Raw genomic sequence first — 18098 nt, forward strand, 5'->3', positions numbered from 1 at the left:
CGTAAGGCAGATTTGGTTGGGGGCCCACACACCTTGCAGGCTAAATGCTATTGTTATTGACTCAATTTTATGCAATATTTTGCAATGGGGCGCAGAGAAAATATTGCAGTTTTAAAGCTCCAATGTAGCCGTTTATCCCAATATCAAATAATTTCTGAGCAACAATATGTACCTTACTGTGACTGTTTAACATTAGAATGGTCAACAACAACGGAGCTCACAGAAAGGACATGAGATCAGTTGGAGAACAAGCAAGGAATCTACAGTTGAAGTCAGAAGTTTAATACACCTTAGCCAAATACATTTAAACTCAAGTTTTTCACAATTTCTGACATTTAATCCTAGTAAATGTTCCCTGTTTTAGGTCAGTTAGTATCACCACTTTATTTTAAGAATGTGAAATGTCAGAATAATAGTAGAGAGAATGATTTATTTCAGCTTTTATTTCTTTCATCACATTCCCAGGGGGTCAGAAGTTTACATACGCTCAATTAGTATTTGGCAGAATTGCCTTTAAATTGTCTAACTTGGGTCAAACGTTTCAGGTAGCCTTCCACAAGCTTCCCACAATAAGTTGGTGAATTTTGGCCCATTCCTCCTGACAGAGCTGGTGTAACCGAGTCAGGTTTGTAGGCCTCCTTGCTCGCACACACTTTTTCAGTTCTGCCCACACATTTTCTATAGGATTGAGGTCAGGGCTTTGTGATGGCCACTCATATACCTTGACTTTGTTGTCCTTAAGCCATTTTGCCACAACTTTGGAAGTATGCTTGGGGTCATTGTCCATTTGGAAGACCCATTTGCAACTAAGCTTTAACTTCCTGACTGTTGTCTTGAGATGTTGCTACAATATATCCACCTCATTTTCTTACCTCATGATGCCATCTATTTTTAAGTGCTCCAGTCCCTCCTGTCTGTAAACCCCCACAACATGATGCTGCCAACCCCCGTGCTTCACGTTTGGGATGGTGTTCTTCAGCATGCAAGCCTCCCCTTTTTCCTCCAAACATAACGATGGTCATTATGACCAAACAGTTCTCTTTTGTTTCATCAGACCAGAGGACATGTCTCTAAAAGTAGATCTTTGTCCCCATGTGCAGTTGCAAACCGTAGTCTGGCTTTTTATGGCGGTTTGGAGCAGTGGCTTCTTCCTTGCTGAGTGGCCTTTCAGGTTATGTCGATATAGGACTTGTTTTACTATGGCGGTATGACGGCTGCGTGGTCCCATGATGTTTACACTTGCGTACTATTGTTTGTACAGGGACACCTCCAATTGACTCAAATTATGTCAATTAGCCTATCAGAAGCTTCTTAAGCCACAGTCAACTTAGTGTATGTAAACTTCTGACCCACTGGAATTGTGATGCAGTGAATTATAAGTGAAATAATCTGTCTGTAAACAATTGTTGGAAAAACTACTTGTGTCATGCACTAGTGTCTGTAAAAGTAATGTCCTAACAGACTTGCCAAAACTATAGTTTGTTAACAATAAATTTGTGGAGTGGTTGAAAAACAAGTTTTAATGACTCCAACCTAAGTGTCTGTAAACTAGTTTTAATGACTCCAACCTAAGTGTCTGTAAACTAGTTTTAATGACTCCAACCTAAGTGTCTGTAAACTAGTTTTAATGACTCCAACCTAAGTGTCTGTAAACTAGTTTTAATGACTCCAACCTAAGTGTATGTAAACTAGTTTTAATGACTCCAACCTAAGTGTATGCAAACTAGTTTTAATGACTCCAACCTAAGTGTCTGTAAACTAGTTTTAATGACTCCAACCTAAGTGTCTGTAAACTAGTTTTAATGACTCCAACCTAAGTGTCTGTAAACTAGTTTTAATGACTCCAACCTAAGTGTCTGTAAACTAGTTCTAATGACTCCAACCTAAGTGTCTGTAAACTAGTTTTAATGACTCCAACCTAAGTGTCTGTAAACTAGTTTTAATGACTCCAACCTAAGTGTCTGTAAACTAGTTTTAATGACTCCAACCTAAGTGTCTGTAAACTAGTTTTAATGACTCCAACCTAAGTGTCTGTAAACTAGTTTTAATGACTCCAACCTAAGTGTCTGTAAACTAGTTTTAATGACTCCAACCTAAGTGTCTGTAAACTAGTTTTAATGACTCCAACCTAAGTGTCTGTAAACTAGTTTTAATGACTCCAACCTAAGTGTCTGTAAACTAGTTTTAATGACTCCAACCTAAGTGTCTGTAAACTAGTTTTAATGACTCCAACCTAAGTGTCTGTAAACTAGTTTTAATGACTCCAACCTAAGTGTCTGTAAACTAGTTTTAATGACTCCAACCTAAGTGTCTGTAAACTAGTTTTAATGACTCCAACTAGTGTCTGTAAACTAGTTTTAATGACTCCAACCTAAGTGTCTGTAAACTAGTTTTAATGACTCCAACCTAAGTGTCTGTAAACTAGTTTTAATGACTCCAACCTAAGTGTCTGTAAACTAGTTTTAATGACTCCAACCTAAGTGTCTGTAAACTAGTTTTAATGACTCCAACCTAAGTGTCTGTAAACTAGTTTTAATGACTCCAACCTAAGTGTCTGTAAACTAGTTTTAATGACTCCAACCTAAGTGTCTGTAAACTAGTTTTAATGACTCCAACCTAAGTGTCTGTAAACTAGTTTTAATGACTCCAACCTAAGTGTCTGTAAACTAGTTTTAATGACTCCAACCTAAGTGTCTGTAAACTAGTTTTAAGTTTTAATGACTCCAACCTAAGTGTCTGTAAACTAGTTTTAATGACTCCAACCTAAGTGTCTGTAAACTAGTTTTAATGACTCCAACCTAAGTGTCTGTAAACTAGTTTTAATGACTCCAACCTAAGTGTATGTAAACTAGTTTTAATGACTCCAACCTAAGTGTATGTAAACTAGTTTTAATGACTCCAACCTAAGTGTCTGTAAACTAGTTTTAATGACTCCAACCTAAGTGTATGTAAACTAGTTTTAATGACTCCAACCTAAGTGTCTGTAAACTAGTTTTAATGACTCCAACCTAAGTGTCTGTAAACTAGTTTTAATGACTCCAACCTAAGTGTCTGTAAACTAGTTTTAATGACTCCAACCTAAGTGTCTGTAAACTAGTTTTAATGACTCCAACCTAAGTGTCTGTAAACTAGTTTTAATGACTCCAACCTAAGTGTCTGTAAACTAGTTTTAATGACTCCAACCTAAGTGTCTGTAAACTAGTTTTAATGACTCCAACCTAAGTGTCTGTAAACTAGTTTTAATGACTCAACCTAAGTGTCTGTAAACTAGTTTTAATGACTCCAACCTAAGTGTCTGTAAACTAGTTTTAATGACTCCAACCTAAGTGTCTGTAAACTAGTTTTAATGACTCCAACCTAAGTGTCTGTAAACTAGTTTTAATGACTCCAACCTAAGTGTCTGTAAACTAGTTTTAATGACTCCAACCTAAGTGTCTGTAAACTAGTTTTAATGACTCCAACCTAAGTGTCTGTAAACTAGTTTTAATGACTCCAACCTAAGTGTCTGTAAACTAGTTTTAATGACTCCAACCTAAGTGTCTGTAAACTAGTTTTAATGACTCCAACCTAAGTGTCTGTAAACTAGTTTTAATGACTCCAACCTAAGTGTCTGTAAACTAGTTTTAATGACTCCAACCTAAGTGTCTGTAAACTAGTTTTAATGACTCCAACCTAAGTGTCTGTAAACTAGTTTTAATGACTCCAACCTAAGTGTCTGTAAACTAGTTTTAATGTCTGTAAACTAGTTTTAATGACTCCAACCTAAGTGTCTGTAAACTAGTTTTAATGACTCCAACCTAAGTGTCTGTAAACTAGTTTTAATGACTCAACCTAAGTGTCTGTAAACTAGTTTTAATGACTCCAACCTAAGTGTCTGTAAACTAGTTTTAATGACTCCAACCTTAAGTGTCTGTAAACTAGTTTTAATGACTCCAACCTAAGTGTCTGTAAACTAGTTTTAATGAGCCAACCTAAGTGTCTGTAAACTAGTTTTAATGACTCCAACCTAAGTGTCTGTAAACTAGTTTTAATGACTCCAACCTAAGTGTCTGTAAACTAGTTTTAATGACTCCAACCTAAGTGTCTGTAAACTAGTTTTAATGACTGCAACCTAAAGTGCTGTAAACTAGTTTTAATGACTCCAACCTAAGACTGTCTGTAAACTAGTTTTAATGACTCCAACCTAAGTGTCTGTAAACTAGTTCTAATGACTCCAACCTAAGTGTCTGTAAACCAGTTTTAAGTTTTAATGACTCCAACCTAAGTGCTGAAAAGTTTTAAAGACTCTGTAAACTAAAGTTTTAATGACTGAACCAACCTGAAAGTGTCTGTAAACTAAGTTTTAATGACTCCAACCTAAGTGTCTGTAAACTAAGTTTTAATGACTCCAACCTAAAAGTGTCTGTAAACTAGTTTTAATGACTCCAACCTAAGTGTAAAGACTGCTGAAAGCTAAAGTTTTAATGACTCCAACCTAAGTGTCTGTAAACACGAGACTTTTAATGACTCCAACCTAAGACTGCTGAACTCATAAACTGCTGAACAGTTTTAAAGACTGCTGAACAGCTAAAGTGTCTGTAAACAAAGACTGCTTTCAACTGCTGAACACCATAAGACTGCTGAACACCATAAGACTGCTGAATGTTCATAAGACTGCTGAACAGCTAAAGACTGCTAAACATAGACTGCTGAAAGCTAAAGACTGACCATAAACTGCTGAACAGCTAAAGACTGCTGAACTAAAGACTGCTGAAACCATAAGTTGAACAGCTAATGACTGCTGAACACCATAAGACTGTCTGAAAACAGTTTTAATGACTTGAAACCATAGACTGCTGAAAGCCAAAGTTTTAATGACTAAAGACCACATAAAGTCTGTAAACAGTTTTAATGACTCCAAGACCAGCTAAGACTGTAGCTGAAACTAAAGAGTTTTAAGACTGCTGAACACCTAAAGAACAGCTAAAGACACCATAAGACTGTAACACCGTAAACTGCTCCAACCATAAGACTGTGAAACCATAAGTGAACAAAGACTAAAACTGCTGAATAGCTAAAGACTGCTGAAACTAAAGACTGCTGAACAGCTAATGACTGCAACCTAAAGACTGTAAACTAAGAGTGAACACCATAAGACTGCACACCATAAGACTGCTGAACAGCTAAACAAAGTTTTAATGACTAAAGACTGCTAAACTACAGTTTTAATGAACAGCTAAAGACTGCTGAACACCATAAGACTGCTGAACAGCTAAAGACTGCTGAACACCAAAGACTGCTGAACAGCTAAAGACTGCTGAACACCATAAGACTGCTGAACAGCTAAAGACTGTAAACACTAAAGACTGCTGAACAGCATAAAGACTGCTGAACAGTTTTAAAGACTACTGAACACCATAAGACTGCTGTAAACAGCTAAAGACTGCTGAACACCATAAGACTGCTGAACAGCTAAAGACTGCCAACAGCTAAAGACTGCTGAACACCATAATAAGACTGCTGAACACCATAAGACTGCTGAACACCATAAGACTGCTAAACAGCTAAAGACTGCTGAACACCATAAGACTGCTGAACAGCATAAGACTGCTGAACACCGTAAGACTGCTGAACACCATAAGACTGCTGTAAACCAGCTTTTAAGACTGCTGAACACCATAAGACTGTCTGTAACACCATAAGACTTTTAAGACTGAACAGCATAAGACTGCTGAACACCATAAGACTGCTGAACAGCATAAGACTGCTGAACACCATAAGACTGCTGAACAGCATAAAGACTGCTGAACACCATAAGACTGCTGAACAGCTAAAGACTGCTGAACACCATAAGACTGCTGAACAGTTTTAAAGACTGCTGAACACCATAAGACTACTGAACACTAAGACTGCTGAACACCATAAGACTGCTGAACACTAGTTTTAAGACTGCTGAACAGCTAAAGACTGCTGAACAGCTAAAGACTGCTGAACACCATAAGACTGCTGAACAGCTAAAGACTGCTGAACAGCTAAAGACTGCTGAACACCATAAGACTGCTGAACACCATAAGACTGCTGAACACCATAAGACTGCTGAACACATAAGACTGCTTAAGACTGCTGAACACCGTAAGACTGCTGAAAGCATAAGACTGCTGAACACCATAAGACTGCTGAACAGCATAAGACTGCTGTAAACCATAAGACTGCTTTAAAGACTGCTGAACACCATAAGACTGCTGAACACCATAAGACTGCTGAACAGCTAAAGACTGCTGAACACCATAAGACTGCTGAACAGCTAAAGACTGCTGAACACCATAAGACTGCTGAACAGCTAAAGACTGCTGAACACCATAAGACTGCTGAACACCATAAGACTGCTGAACAGCATAAGACTGCTGAACACCATAAGACTGCTGAACAGCTAAAGACTGCTGAACAGCTAAAGACTGCTGAACACCATAAGACTGCTGAACACCGTAAGACTGCTGAACACCATAAGACTGCTGAACACCATAAGACTGCTGAACACCGTAAGACTGCTGAACACCATAAGACTGCTGAACACCATAAGACTGCTGAACACCGTAAGACTGCTGAACACCATAAGACTGCTGAACACCGTAAGACTGCTGAACAGCATAAGACTGCTGAACACCATAAGACTGCTGAACAGCTAAAGACTGCTGAACAGCTAAAGACTGCTGAACAGCTAAAGACTGCTGAACAGCATAAGACTGCTGAACAGCATAAGACTGCTGAACAGCATAAGACTGCTGAACAGCATAAGACTGCTGAACAGCTAAAGACTGCTGAACAGCTAAAGACTGCTGAACAGCTAAAGACTGCTGAACAGCTAAAGACTGCTGAACACCATAATAATATATGCCAATAATATATGCCATTTAGCAGATAAGACTGCTGAACAGCTAAAGACTGCTGAACACCATAAGACTGCTGAACAGCTAAAGACTGCTGAACACCATAAGACTGCTGAACAGCTAAAGACTGCTGAACAGCTAAAGACTGCTGAACAGCTAAAGACTGCTGAACAGCAAAAGACTGCTGAACAGCTAAAGACTGCTGAACAGCTAAAGACTGCTGAACACCATAAGACTGCTGAACACCGTAAGACTGCTGAACACCATAAGACTACTGAACACCGTAAGACTGCTGAACAGCATAAGACTGCTGAATAGCTAAAGACTGCTGAACAGCTAAAGACTGCTGAACAGCTAAAGACTGCTGAACAGCTAAAGACTGCTGAACACCATAAGACTGCTGAACACCATAAGACTGCTGAACACCATAAGACTGCTGAACACCATAAGACTGCTGAACACCATAAGACTGCTGAACACCATAAGACTGCTGAACACCATAAGACTGCTGAACACCATAAGACTACTGAACACCGTAAGACTGCTGAACAGCATAAGACTGCTGAACACCATAAGACTGCTGAACAGCATAAGACTGCTGAACACCATAAGACTGCTGAACACCATAAGACTGCTGAACACCATAAGACTGCTGAACAGCTAAAGACTGCTGAACACCATAAGACTGCTGAACAGCTAAAGACTGCTGAACACCATAAGACTGCTGAACAGCTAAAGACTGCTGAACAGCTAAAGACTGCTGAACAGCTAAAGACTGCTGAACAGCATAAGACTGCTGAACAGCATAAGACTGCTGAACAGCTAAAGACTGCTGAACAGCTAAAGACTGCTGAACAGCTAAAGACTGCTGAACAGCTAAAGACTGCTGAACACCATAAGACTGCTGAACACCATAAGACTGCTGAACACCATAAGACTGCTGAACAGCTAAAGACTGCTGAACACCATAAGACTGCTGAACAGCTAAAGACTGCTGAACACCATAAGACTGCTGAACAGCTAAAGACTGCTGAACAGCTAAAGACTGCTGAACAGCTAAAGACTGCTGAACAGCTAAAGACTGCTGAACAGCTAAAGACTGCTGAACACCATAAGACTGCTGAACACCGTAAGACTACTGAACACCGTAAGACTGCTGAACAGCATAAGACTGCTGAACAGCATAAGACTGCTGAATAGCTAAAGACTGCTGAACAGCTAAAGACTGCTGAACACCATAAGACTGCTGAACACCATAAGACTGCTGAACACCATAAGACTGCTGAACACCATAAGACTGCTGAACACCATAAGACTGCTGAACACCATAAGACTGCTGAACAGCTAAAGACTGCTGAACACCATAAGACTGCTGAACACCATAAGACTGCTGAACACCATAAGACTGCTGAACACCATAAGACTGCTGAACACCATAAGACTGCTGAACACCATAAGACTGCTGAACACCGTAAGACTACTGAACACCGTAAGACTGCTGAACACCGTAAGACTGCTGAACAGCATAAGACTGCTGAACAGCATAAGACTGCTGAACAGCTAAAGACTGCTGAACAGCTAAAGACTGCTGAACACCATAAGACTGCTGAACAGCTAAAGACTGCTGAACAGCATAAGACTGCTGAACAGCATAAGACTGCTGAACATCATAAGACTGCTGAACATCACAAGACTGCTGAACATTGTCTTGCTGCTTTTTGTTCTATGTTGCTCTGTCTGTATGCTATGTCTTGCTTGTCCTATGTTGCTATGTTGCTGTGTCTATGGTGCTATTGTCTATATTGTAATTGTTTTTAATAACCTGCCCAGGGACTGCGGTTGAAAATTAGCCGGCTGGCTAAAACCGGCACTTTTACTGAAACGTTGATTAATGTGCACTGTCCCTGTAAAAATAAAATAAACTAAACTAAAACATCATAAGACTGCTGAACATCATAAGACTGCTGAACATCATAAGACTGCTGAACACCTAAAGACTGCTGAACACCATAAGACTGCTGAACACCGTAAGACTGCTGAACATCATAAGACTGCTGAACATCATAAGACTGCTGAACACCGTAAGACTGCTGAACACCGTAAGACTGCTGAACACCGTAAGACTGCTGAACACCGTAAGACTGCTGAACACCGTAAGACTGCTGAACAGTTAAAGACTGCTGAACAGTTAAAGACTGCTGAACACAATAAGACTGCTGAACACCGTAAGACTGCTGAACAGCTAAAGACTGCTGAACAGCTAAAGACTGCTGAACAGCATAAGACTGCTGAACAGCTAAAGACTACACAGACTATTTGCATTGACCCCTCCCACCCCATTTTTTTTACGCTGCTGCTACTCGACCAAGGACCCCTAGAGACCGAGGATCTCAAGCGACCGAGGACCCCTAGAGGCCGAGGATCTCAAGCGACCGAGGACCCCTAGAGGCCGAGGATCTCAAGCGACCGAGGACCCCTAGAGGCCGAGTACCCCTAGAGGCCGAGGATCTCAAGCGACCGAGGACCCCTAGAGGCCGAGTACCCCTAGAGACCGAGGACCTCAAGTGACCGAGGACCCCTAGAGGCCGAGTACCCCTAGAGACCGAGGACCTCAAGCGACCGAGGACCCCTAGAGGCCGAGTACCCCTAGAGACCAAGGACCTCAAGTGACCGAGGACCCCTAGAGGCCGAGTACCCCTAGAGACCGAGGACCTCAAGCGACCGAGGACCCCTAGAGGCCGAGTACCCCTAGAGACCAAGGACCTCAAGTGACCGAGGACCCCTAGAGGCCGAGTACCCCTAGAGACCAAGGACCTCAAGTGACCGAGGACCCCTAGAGGCCGAGTACCTCAAGTGACCGAGGACCCCTAGAGGCCGAGTACCCCTAGAGACCAAGGACCTCAAGTGACCGAGGACCCCTAGAGGCCGAGTACCCCTAGAGTCCAAGGACCTCAAGTGACCGAGGACCCCTAGAGACCGCTTCTGTTGCTTATGCTTAGGGCCGGCCCTGCACACACACTGGGCACATGGTGTTAAAATTAGGGCAGTGTTTTGACCCAGAATGACTTCAGATACGCTGGATACACTCTGTATTGCCACTGAGGGGGGGTCTCATGGCTGAGAGAGAGGGAGTGTGGAGGGGGGTCTCATGGCTGAGAGAGAGGGAATGTGGAGGGGGGTCTCATGGCTGAGAGAGGGAGTGTGGAGGGGGTCCCATGGCTGAGAGAGAGGGAGTGTGGAGGGGGTCTCATGGCTGAGAGGGAGTGTGGAGGGGGGCTGAGAGAGAGGGAGTGTGGAGGGGGGTCTCATGGCTGAGAGAGGGAGTGTGGAGGGGGGTCTCATGGCTGAGAGAGAGGGAGTGTGGAGGGGGTCTCATGGCTGAGAGAGAGGGTGTGTGGTGGGGGTCTCATGGCTGAGAGAGAGGGAGTGTGGAGGGGGTTGGCAGGGAGTGTGGATCATGGCTGAGAGAGAGGGAGTGTGGAGGGGGGTCTCATGGCTGAGAGAGAGGGAGTGTGGAGGGGGTCTCATGGCTCAATAACAGTCCCATGGCTGAGGAAGGGGGGTCTCATGGCTGAGAGAGGGAGTGTGGAGGGGGGAATCACACTGAGAGAGAGGGAATGTGGAGGGGGTCTCATGGCTGAGAGAGAGGAGTGTGGGAGGGGGTCCCATGGCTAGAGAGAAGGGAGTGTGGAGGGGGTCTCATGGCTGAGAGAGAGGGAGTGTGGAGGGGGGTCCCATGGCTGAGAGAGAGGGAATGTGGAGGGGGTCTCATGGCTGAGAGAGGAGGGGGGTCTCATGGCTGAGAGAGTGTGTGTGTATGTGTGGAACTCATGGCTGAGAGAGAGTGTGTGTGTGTGTGTGTGTGGAGGGGGGTTGCAGGCAGATATTTCACAACAAAATTCTTGCTGGACTTTGGCTCTATGGTCAATAACAGCCCCTGAGGAACATAGAGGAATGTTTGGAATCACACACACACACATTCCACAATCCAACTGATAGAAAGTATTGCAAGGGACCAAAGACCCTTAGTGGCCGAGGACCCCAAGCGGTCGAGGAACCCAAGCGGTCGAGGACCCCAAGCAGCAGAGGACCCCGCGGTCGAGGACCCCAAGCGTCCGAGGACACCTAGTGGTCGAGGACCCCTAGTGGTCCGAGGACACCTAGTGGTCGAGGACCCCTAGTGTCCGAGGACCCCAATCGGCAGAGGACCCCTAGCGTCCGAGGACCCCAAGCATCCGAGGACCCCTAGTGGTCGAGGACCCCTAGTGGTCGAGGACCCTAATCGGTCGAGGACCCCTAGTGTCCGAGGACCCCAAGCGGTCGAGGACCCCAAGCGTCCGGCAGAGGACCCTAGCGGCCTCCGAGGACCCCAAGCGTCCGAGGACCCCTAGCGGTCGAGGACCCCAAGCGTCCGAGGACCCCTAGCGGTCGAGGACCCGGTCCGAGGACCCCTAGCGTCCGAGGACCCCAAGCGGTCGAGGACCCTAAGCGGTCGCGGCCCCTAGTGTCCGAGGACCCCAAGCGGCAGAGGACCCCTAGCGGTCGCGGCCCCTAGTGTCCGAGGACCCCAAGCGGCCGAGGACCCCTAGCGGCCGAGGACCCCTACTGGTCGAGGACCCCAAGCGGCCGAGGACCCCAAGCGGCAGAGGACCCCAAGCGGCAGAGGACCCCAAGCGGCAGAGGACCCCAAGCGGTCGAGGACCCCAAGCGGTCGCGGCCCCTAGTGTCCGAGGACCCCAAGCGGCAGAGGACCCAAAGCGGTCGCGGACCCTAGTGTCCGAGGACCCTAAGCGGCCGAGGACCCCTAGCGTTCGAGGACCCCTAGCGGTCGAGGACCCCAAGCGGCCGAGGACCCCAATCGGCCGAGGACCCCAAGCGGCCGAGGACCCCAAGCGGCAGAGGACCCCAAGCGGCAGAGGACCCCAAGCGGTCGCGGACCCCAAGCGGTCGAGGACCCCTAGTGGTCGAGGACCCCAAGTGTCCGAGGACCCCAAGCGGTCGAGGACCCCAATCGGCCGAGGACCCCAAGTGTCCGAGGACCCCAAGCGGTCGAGGACCCCAATCGGCCGAGGACCCCAAGTGTCCGAGGACCCCAAGCGGTCGAGGACCCCAAGCGGCAGAGGACCCCAAGCCTCCGAGGACCCCAAGCCTCCGAGGACCCCAAGCGTCCGAGGACCCCTAGTGGTCGAGGACCCCTAGTGGTTGAGGACCCCAAGCGTCCGAGGACCCCTAGTGGTCGAGGACCCCAAGTGGTCAAGGACCCCAAGCGTCCGAGGACCCCTAGCGGCCGAGGACCCCTAGCGGCCGAGGACCCCTAGCGGCCGAGGACCCCTAGCGGTCGAGGACCCCAAGCGGTCGAGGACCCCAATCGGCCGAGGACCCCAAGCGGTCGAGGACCCCAAGCGGCCGAGGACCCCTAGTGGTCGAGGAACCCTAGTGGTCGAGGACCCCATCGGCCGAGGACCCCTAGTGGTCGAGGACCCCTAGCGGTCGAGGACCCCAAGTGGCAGAGGACCCAAGCGGCCGAGGACCCCTAGTGGTCGAGGACCCCTAGTGGTCGAGGACCCCTAGTGGTCGGGGACCCCAATCGGCCGAGGACCCCAAGCGTCCGAGGACCCCTAGCGGCCGAGGACCCCAAGCGGTCGAGGACTCCTAGCGGTCGAGGACCCCTAGCGGCCGAGGACCCCTAGTGGTCGAGGACCCCATCGGCCGAGGACCCCTAGTGGTCGAGGACCCCTAGCGGTCAGAGGACCCCAAGTGGCAGAGGACCCTAAGCGGCCGAGGACCCCTAGTGGTCGAGGACCCCAAGCGGTCGAGGACCCCTAGTGGTCGGGGACCACATCGGCCGAGGACCCCAAGCGTCCGAGGACCCCTAGCGGCCGAGGACCCCAAGCGGTCGAGGACCCCTAGCGGTCGAGGACCCCTAGCGGTCGAGGACCCAAAGCGGCCAAGGACCCCAAGCGGCCGAGGACCCCTAGCGGTCGAGGACCCCTAGTGGTTGAGGACCCCAAGCGTCTGTGGACCCCTAGCGGTCGAGGACCCATAGCGACCGAGGACCCCTAGCGGTCGAGGACCCCTAGCGGTCGAGGACCCCTAGCGACCGAGGACCCCTAGCGGTCGAGGACCCCAAGCGACCGCTTCTGTTGCTTATGCCTATGGCCGGCCCTGCACACACACTGGGCACATGGTGTTAAAATTAGGGCAGTGTTTTGACCCAGAATGACTTCAGATAGAGCTGGATACACTCTGTATTTCCACTGAGGGGGGGTCTCATGGCTGAGAGAGAGAGTGAGTGAGTGTGTGTGTGTGTGTGTGTGTGTGTGTGTGTGTGTGTGTGTGTGTGTGTGTGTGTGTGTGTGTGTGTGTGTGTGTGTGTGTGTGTGTGTGTGTGTGTGTGTGGAGGGGGGGTTGCAGGCAGATGTTTCACAACTAAATTCTTGCAGGACTTTGGCTCTATGGCCAATAACAGCCCCTGAGGAACATAGAGGAATGTTTTGGGGTCACACACACACACACACATTCCACAATCCAACTGATACAACTCATTGACTATGTAAAGAATGTAAACCCTCGACCTGCATCAACTCCTCATGCTCCTTCAGGAAGTATTCACACTCCTTCACTTATTCCACATTACAGCCTGAATTTAAAATGGATTACATTTCCATCAAAGGGTAATAATTATTATAATATTTTTTTTTTTACAAATGAATTAAAAATGAAAAGCTGAAATGTCTTAAATCAATGATTTATTAATTAATCAATAAGTATTCAATCCCTTTATTTATTTATTTTGACATTTTAGTCATTTAGTGGACGGTCTTATCCAGAGTGACTTAGAAATGAGTGATTTCCATACTGGATCTCATAGCCACATGGGACTATTATGACAAGCTAACAATGTCCCTCAGTCGAGCAGTGATTTTCAAACACAGATTCAACCACAAGGACCAGGAAGGTTTTCCAAGCCTTGACATTGAATATCCCTTTGAACAAGGTGAAGTTATTACACCAGAAGGTGTATAAATGCACCCAGTCACTACAAAGTTACAGGCTTCCTTCCTAAACTCAGTTGACGGAGAGGAAGGAAACTGCTCAGGGATTTTCACCATGAGGCCAACGTTAGAGTTTAATGTGATAGGAGGAAACTGAGGATGGATAATTTTTTCTCCAAAACATGCATCCTGCAACAAATGTGACAAAGCTATTCACTTTTTGTCCTGAATATAAAAGTGTTGTGTTTGCGGCTAATCCAATACAACACATTACTGAGTATCACTCTCCATATTTTCAAACATAGTGGTGGCTGCGTCATGTTATGGGTATGCTTGTAATCGTTAAGGACTGGGGAGTTTTTCAAGATTAAAACATTACTGAGTATCATTTTGACAGAGCTTGAAGAATTTTGAAAAGAATCATGGACAAATGTTGTACAATTCAGGTGTGGAATACTATTAGACTTACCCAGAAAGACTCACAGCTCTTTGAGCCTTACCCAGAAAGACTCACAGCTCTTAGAGCCTTACCCAGAAAGACTCACAGCTCTTTGAGCCTTACCCAGAAAGACTCACAGCTCTTAGAGCCTTACCCAGAAAGACTCACAGCTCTTAGAGCCTTACCCAGAAAGACTCACAGCTCTTAGAGCCTTACCCAGAAAGACTCACAGCTCTTAGAGCCTTACCCAGAAAGACTCACAGCTCTTAGAGCCTTACCCAGAAAGACTCACAGCTCTTAGAGCCTTACCCAGAAAGACTCACAGCTCTTAGAGCCTTACCCAGAAAGACTCACAGCTCTTAGAGCCTTACCCAGAAAGACTCACAGCTCTTAGAGCCTTACCCAGAAAGACTCACAGCTCTTAGAGCCTTACCCAGAAAGACTCACAGCTCTTAGAGCCTTACCCAGAAAGACTCACAGCTCTTAGAGCCTTACCCAGAAAGACTCACAGCTCTTAGAGCCTTACCCAGAAAGACTCACAGCTCTTAGAGCCTTACCCAGAAAGACTCACAGCTCTTAGAGCCTTACCCAGAAAGACTCACAGCTCTTAGAGCCTTACCCAGAAAGACTCACAGCTCTTAGAGCCTTACCCAGAAAGACTCACAGCTCTTAGAGCCTTACCCAGAAAGACTCACAGAAAGACTCTCACAGCTCTTAGAGCCTTACCCAGAAAGACTCACAGAAAGCTCTTAGAGCCTTAGAGCCTCAGAAAGACCCAGAAAGACTCACAGCTCTTAGAGCCTTACTCAGAAAGACTCCCGGAAAGACTCACAGCTCTTAGAGCCTTACTCAGAAAGACTCAAAGCTCACAGCTCCAGAAAGACTCACAGAAAGACTCACAGCTCTTAGAGCCTTACCCAGAAAGACTCACAGAAAGACTCACAGCTCTTAGAGCCTTACCCACAAAGACTCCTGGAAAGACTCACAGCTGTAATTGCTGCCAAATGTGTGCTTCTTCAAATGATTGACTCATGGGTGTGACTACTTGTGTAACTGAGAGATTCCTGTATTTAATTTTCAATACATTTGCAAAAATGTCGGAAAACATGTTTTCATTTTGTTCTTATTTTGTCTGTGTGTAGGTCAGTGAATTTAAAAAAATATCTAATCCATTTAGATTTCAGGCTGTAACCCAACAACATGTGGAATAAATCCAGGGATATAAATACTTCCTGAAGGAACTGTTCAAATTAATATTGTATGAGGATTTGCCAAAGTGTTACTTGCCAAACTTCTTATCTATAAGCCTCGACCTATATAAATACCTCATGAATATCCACGTAGAACATGGTATTTAATTTATACAAGTAAATAAAATGAATACTATCGGTCAAACCGACAGCATGTTGAACCCATGTTAACTGTGCCATGGAAATCATTCATCCCGTGGGTGCATGCTCAACACACTCATAAATGCGCAGATTTTATAACCGAATTCACTTTTTTCTGTAGTCTGTTTAGGTGGCTACTCAATCATATACATTATAGTAACATAAAGGTGAACTTACAAAGATGTTATCGAACTTTCCATCGTAGAATAAAACGGGTTTATCCAGCGCTAGTTGTTGCGACAGGTCATTCCCCTGCTCCAGAACGTGGTCTCCAGTGGTTTTGCCGAACGGGAAGAACTCTGCCCGGGTCAGACCATGCACAGACACTGCCCACCCCAGAAGAAGGGTCGCGTAGAACAGCCATCCTTTCCCCTGCTGTCCCATGATTAGTGCTTCACAGACCGCGGAGTGGAACAGTCAGAGGGTAGCGCAGATGCAGAGAGACTGTTGCACTGAACCAGCCCCACAGCAGATTAAGCACAAAGAGAGAGTTGTGTCCAGGGCCGGTTCTCCCCTATTTTGGGGCCCTAGACAAGATTTTAGTGGCACCCTCTTGAAGGATGAGGAAGAAAAAGTTATTTTCCTGCTAATTCTACACATTTTATAATGAACTACAGCATGTCAATATAATATCTGAGTGAGCATAACTAATTAAGTGGCTGACAATTTATTTTTTATTTAACCTTTATTTAACTAGGCAAGTCAGTTAAGAACAAATTCTTATTTAAAATGACGGCCTACCAGAAGGCCTCCTGCGGGGACGGAGGCTGGGATTAAAATTATAAGACAAAACACACATCACTACAAGAGAGACACCACAACACTACATAAAGAGAGACCTAAGACAACAACATAGCATGGCAGCAACACATGACAACACAACATGGTAGCAACACAACATGACAACGCAGCATAGTAGCAACACAACATGGTAACAACATGGTAGCAGCACAACATGATAACAACATGGTAGCAACACAACATGATAACAACATGGTAGCAACACAACATGATAACAACATGGTAGCAGCACAACATGATAACAACATGGTAGCAACACAACATGGTAGCAACACAACATGGTAGCAACACAACATGGTAGCAACACAACATGATAGCAACACAACATGGTAGCAACATGGTAGCAGTCACAACATGGTAGCAACACAACATGGTAGCAACACAACATGATAACAACACAACATTATAATAACATGGTAGCAACACAACATGGTAGCAACACAACATGATAACAACATGGTAGCAACACAACATGATAACAACATGGTAGCAACACAACATGGTAGCAACATTGTAGCAACACAACATGATAAAAACATGGTAGCAACACAATATGATAACATGGTAGCAACACAACATGATAACAACATGGTAGCAACACAACATGATAACAACATGGTAGCAACACAACATGATAACAACATGGTAGCAGCACAACATGATAACAACATGGCAGCAACACAACATGGTAGCAACACAACATGATAACAACATGGTAGCAGCACAACATGATAACAACATAGTAGCAACACAACATGGTAGCAACACAACATGATAACAACATGGTAGCAACACAACATGGTAGCAACACAACATGATAACAACATGGTAGCATCACAACATGGTAGCATCACAACTTGATAACAACATGGTAGCAACACAATATGATAACAACATGATAGCAACACATCATGGTAGCAACACAACATGATAACAACATGGTAGCAACACAACATGATAACAACATGGTAGCAACACAACATGGTAGCAACACAACATGACGACAACATGGTAGCAACACAACATGATAACAACATGGTAGCAACACAACATGATAACAACATGGTAGCAACACAATATGTTAACAACATGGTAGCAACACAACATGGTAACAACATGGTAGCAACACAACATGGTAATAACATGGTAGCAACACAATATGATAACAACATGGTAGCAACACAACATGATAACAACATGGTAGCAACACAATAAGACAACAACATGGTAGCAGCACAACATGGTAGCAACACAACATGATAACAACATGGGAGCAACACAACATGATAACAACATGGCAGCAACACAACATGATAACAACATGGCAGCAACACAATATGATAACAACATGTCGCAACACAACATGGTAGCAACACAACATGATAACAACATGGTAGCAACACAACATGGTAGCAACACAACATGGTAGCAACACAATATGATAACAACATGGTAGCAACACAACATGGTAGCAACACAACATGGTAGCAACACAACATGATAACAACATGGCAGCAACACAACATGATAACAACATGGTAGCAACACAACATGGTAGCAACACAACATGGTAGCAACACAATATGATAACAACATGGTAGCAACA

The 18098-nt window shown here is 45.3% G+C and overlaps 1 pseudogene; it reads right to left on the reverse strand.

Moving 5' to 3' along the window:
- LOC127922835 (nidogen-1-like) overlaps positions 1 to 16174 on the reverse strand; it is a 31797-nt pseudogene extending 15623 nt beyond the window's left edge.
- Positions 16175 to 18098: the final 1924 nt, after the last annotated feature.

This window comes from Oncorhynchus keta, unplaced genomic scaffold (assembly GCF_023373465.1).
Source record: "Oncorhynchus keta strain PuntledgeMale-10-30-2019 unplaced genomic scaffold, Oket_V2 Un_contig_2735_pilon_pilon, whole genome shotgun sequence".
Classification (NCBI taxonomy): domain Eukaryota; kingdom Metazoa; phylum Chordata; class Actinopteri; order Salmoniformes; family Salmonidae; genus Oncorhynchus; species Oncorhynchus keta.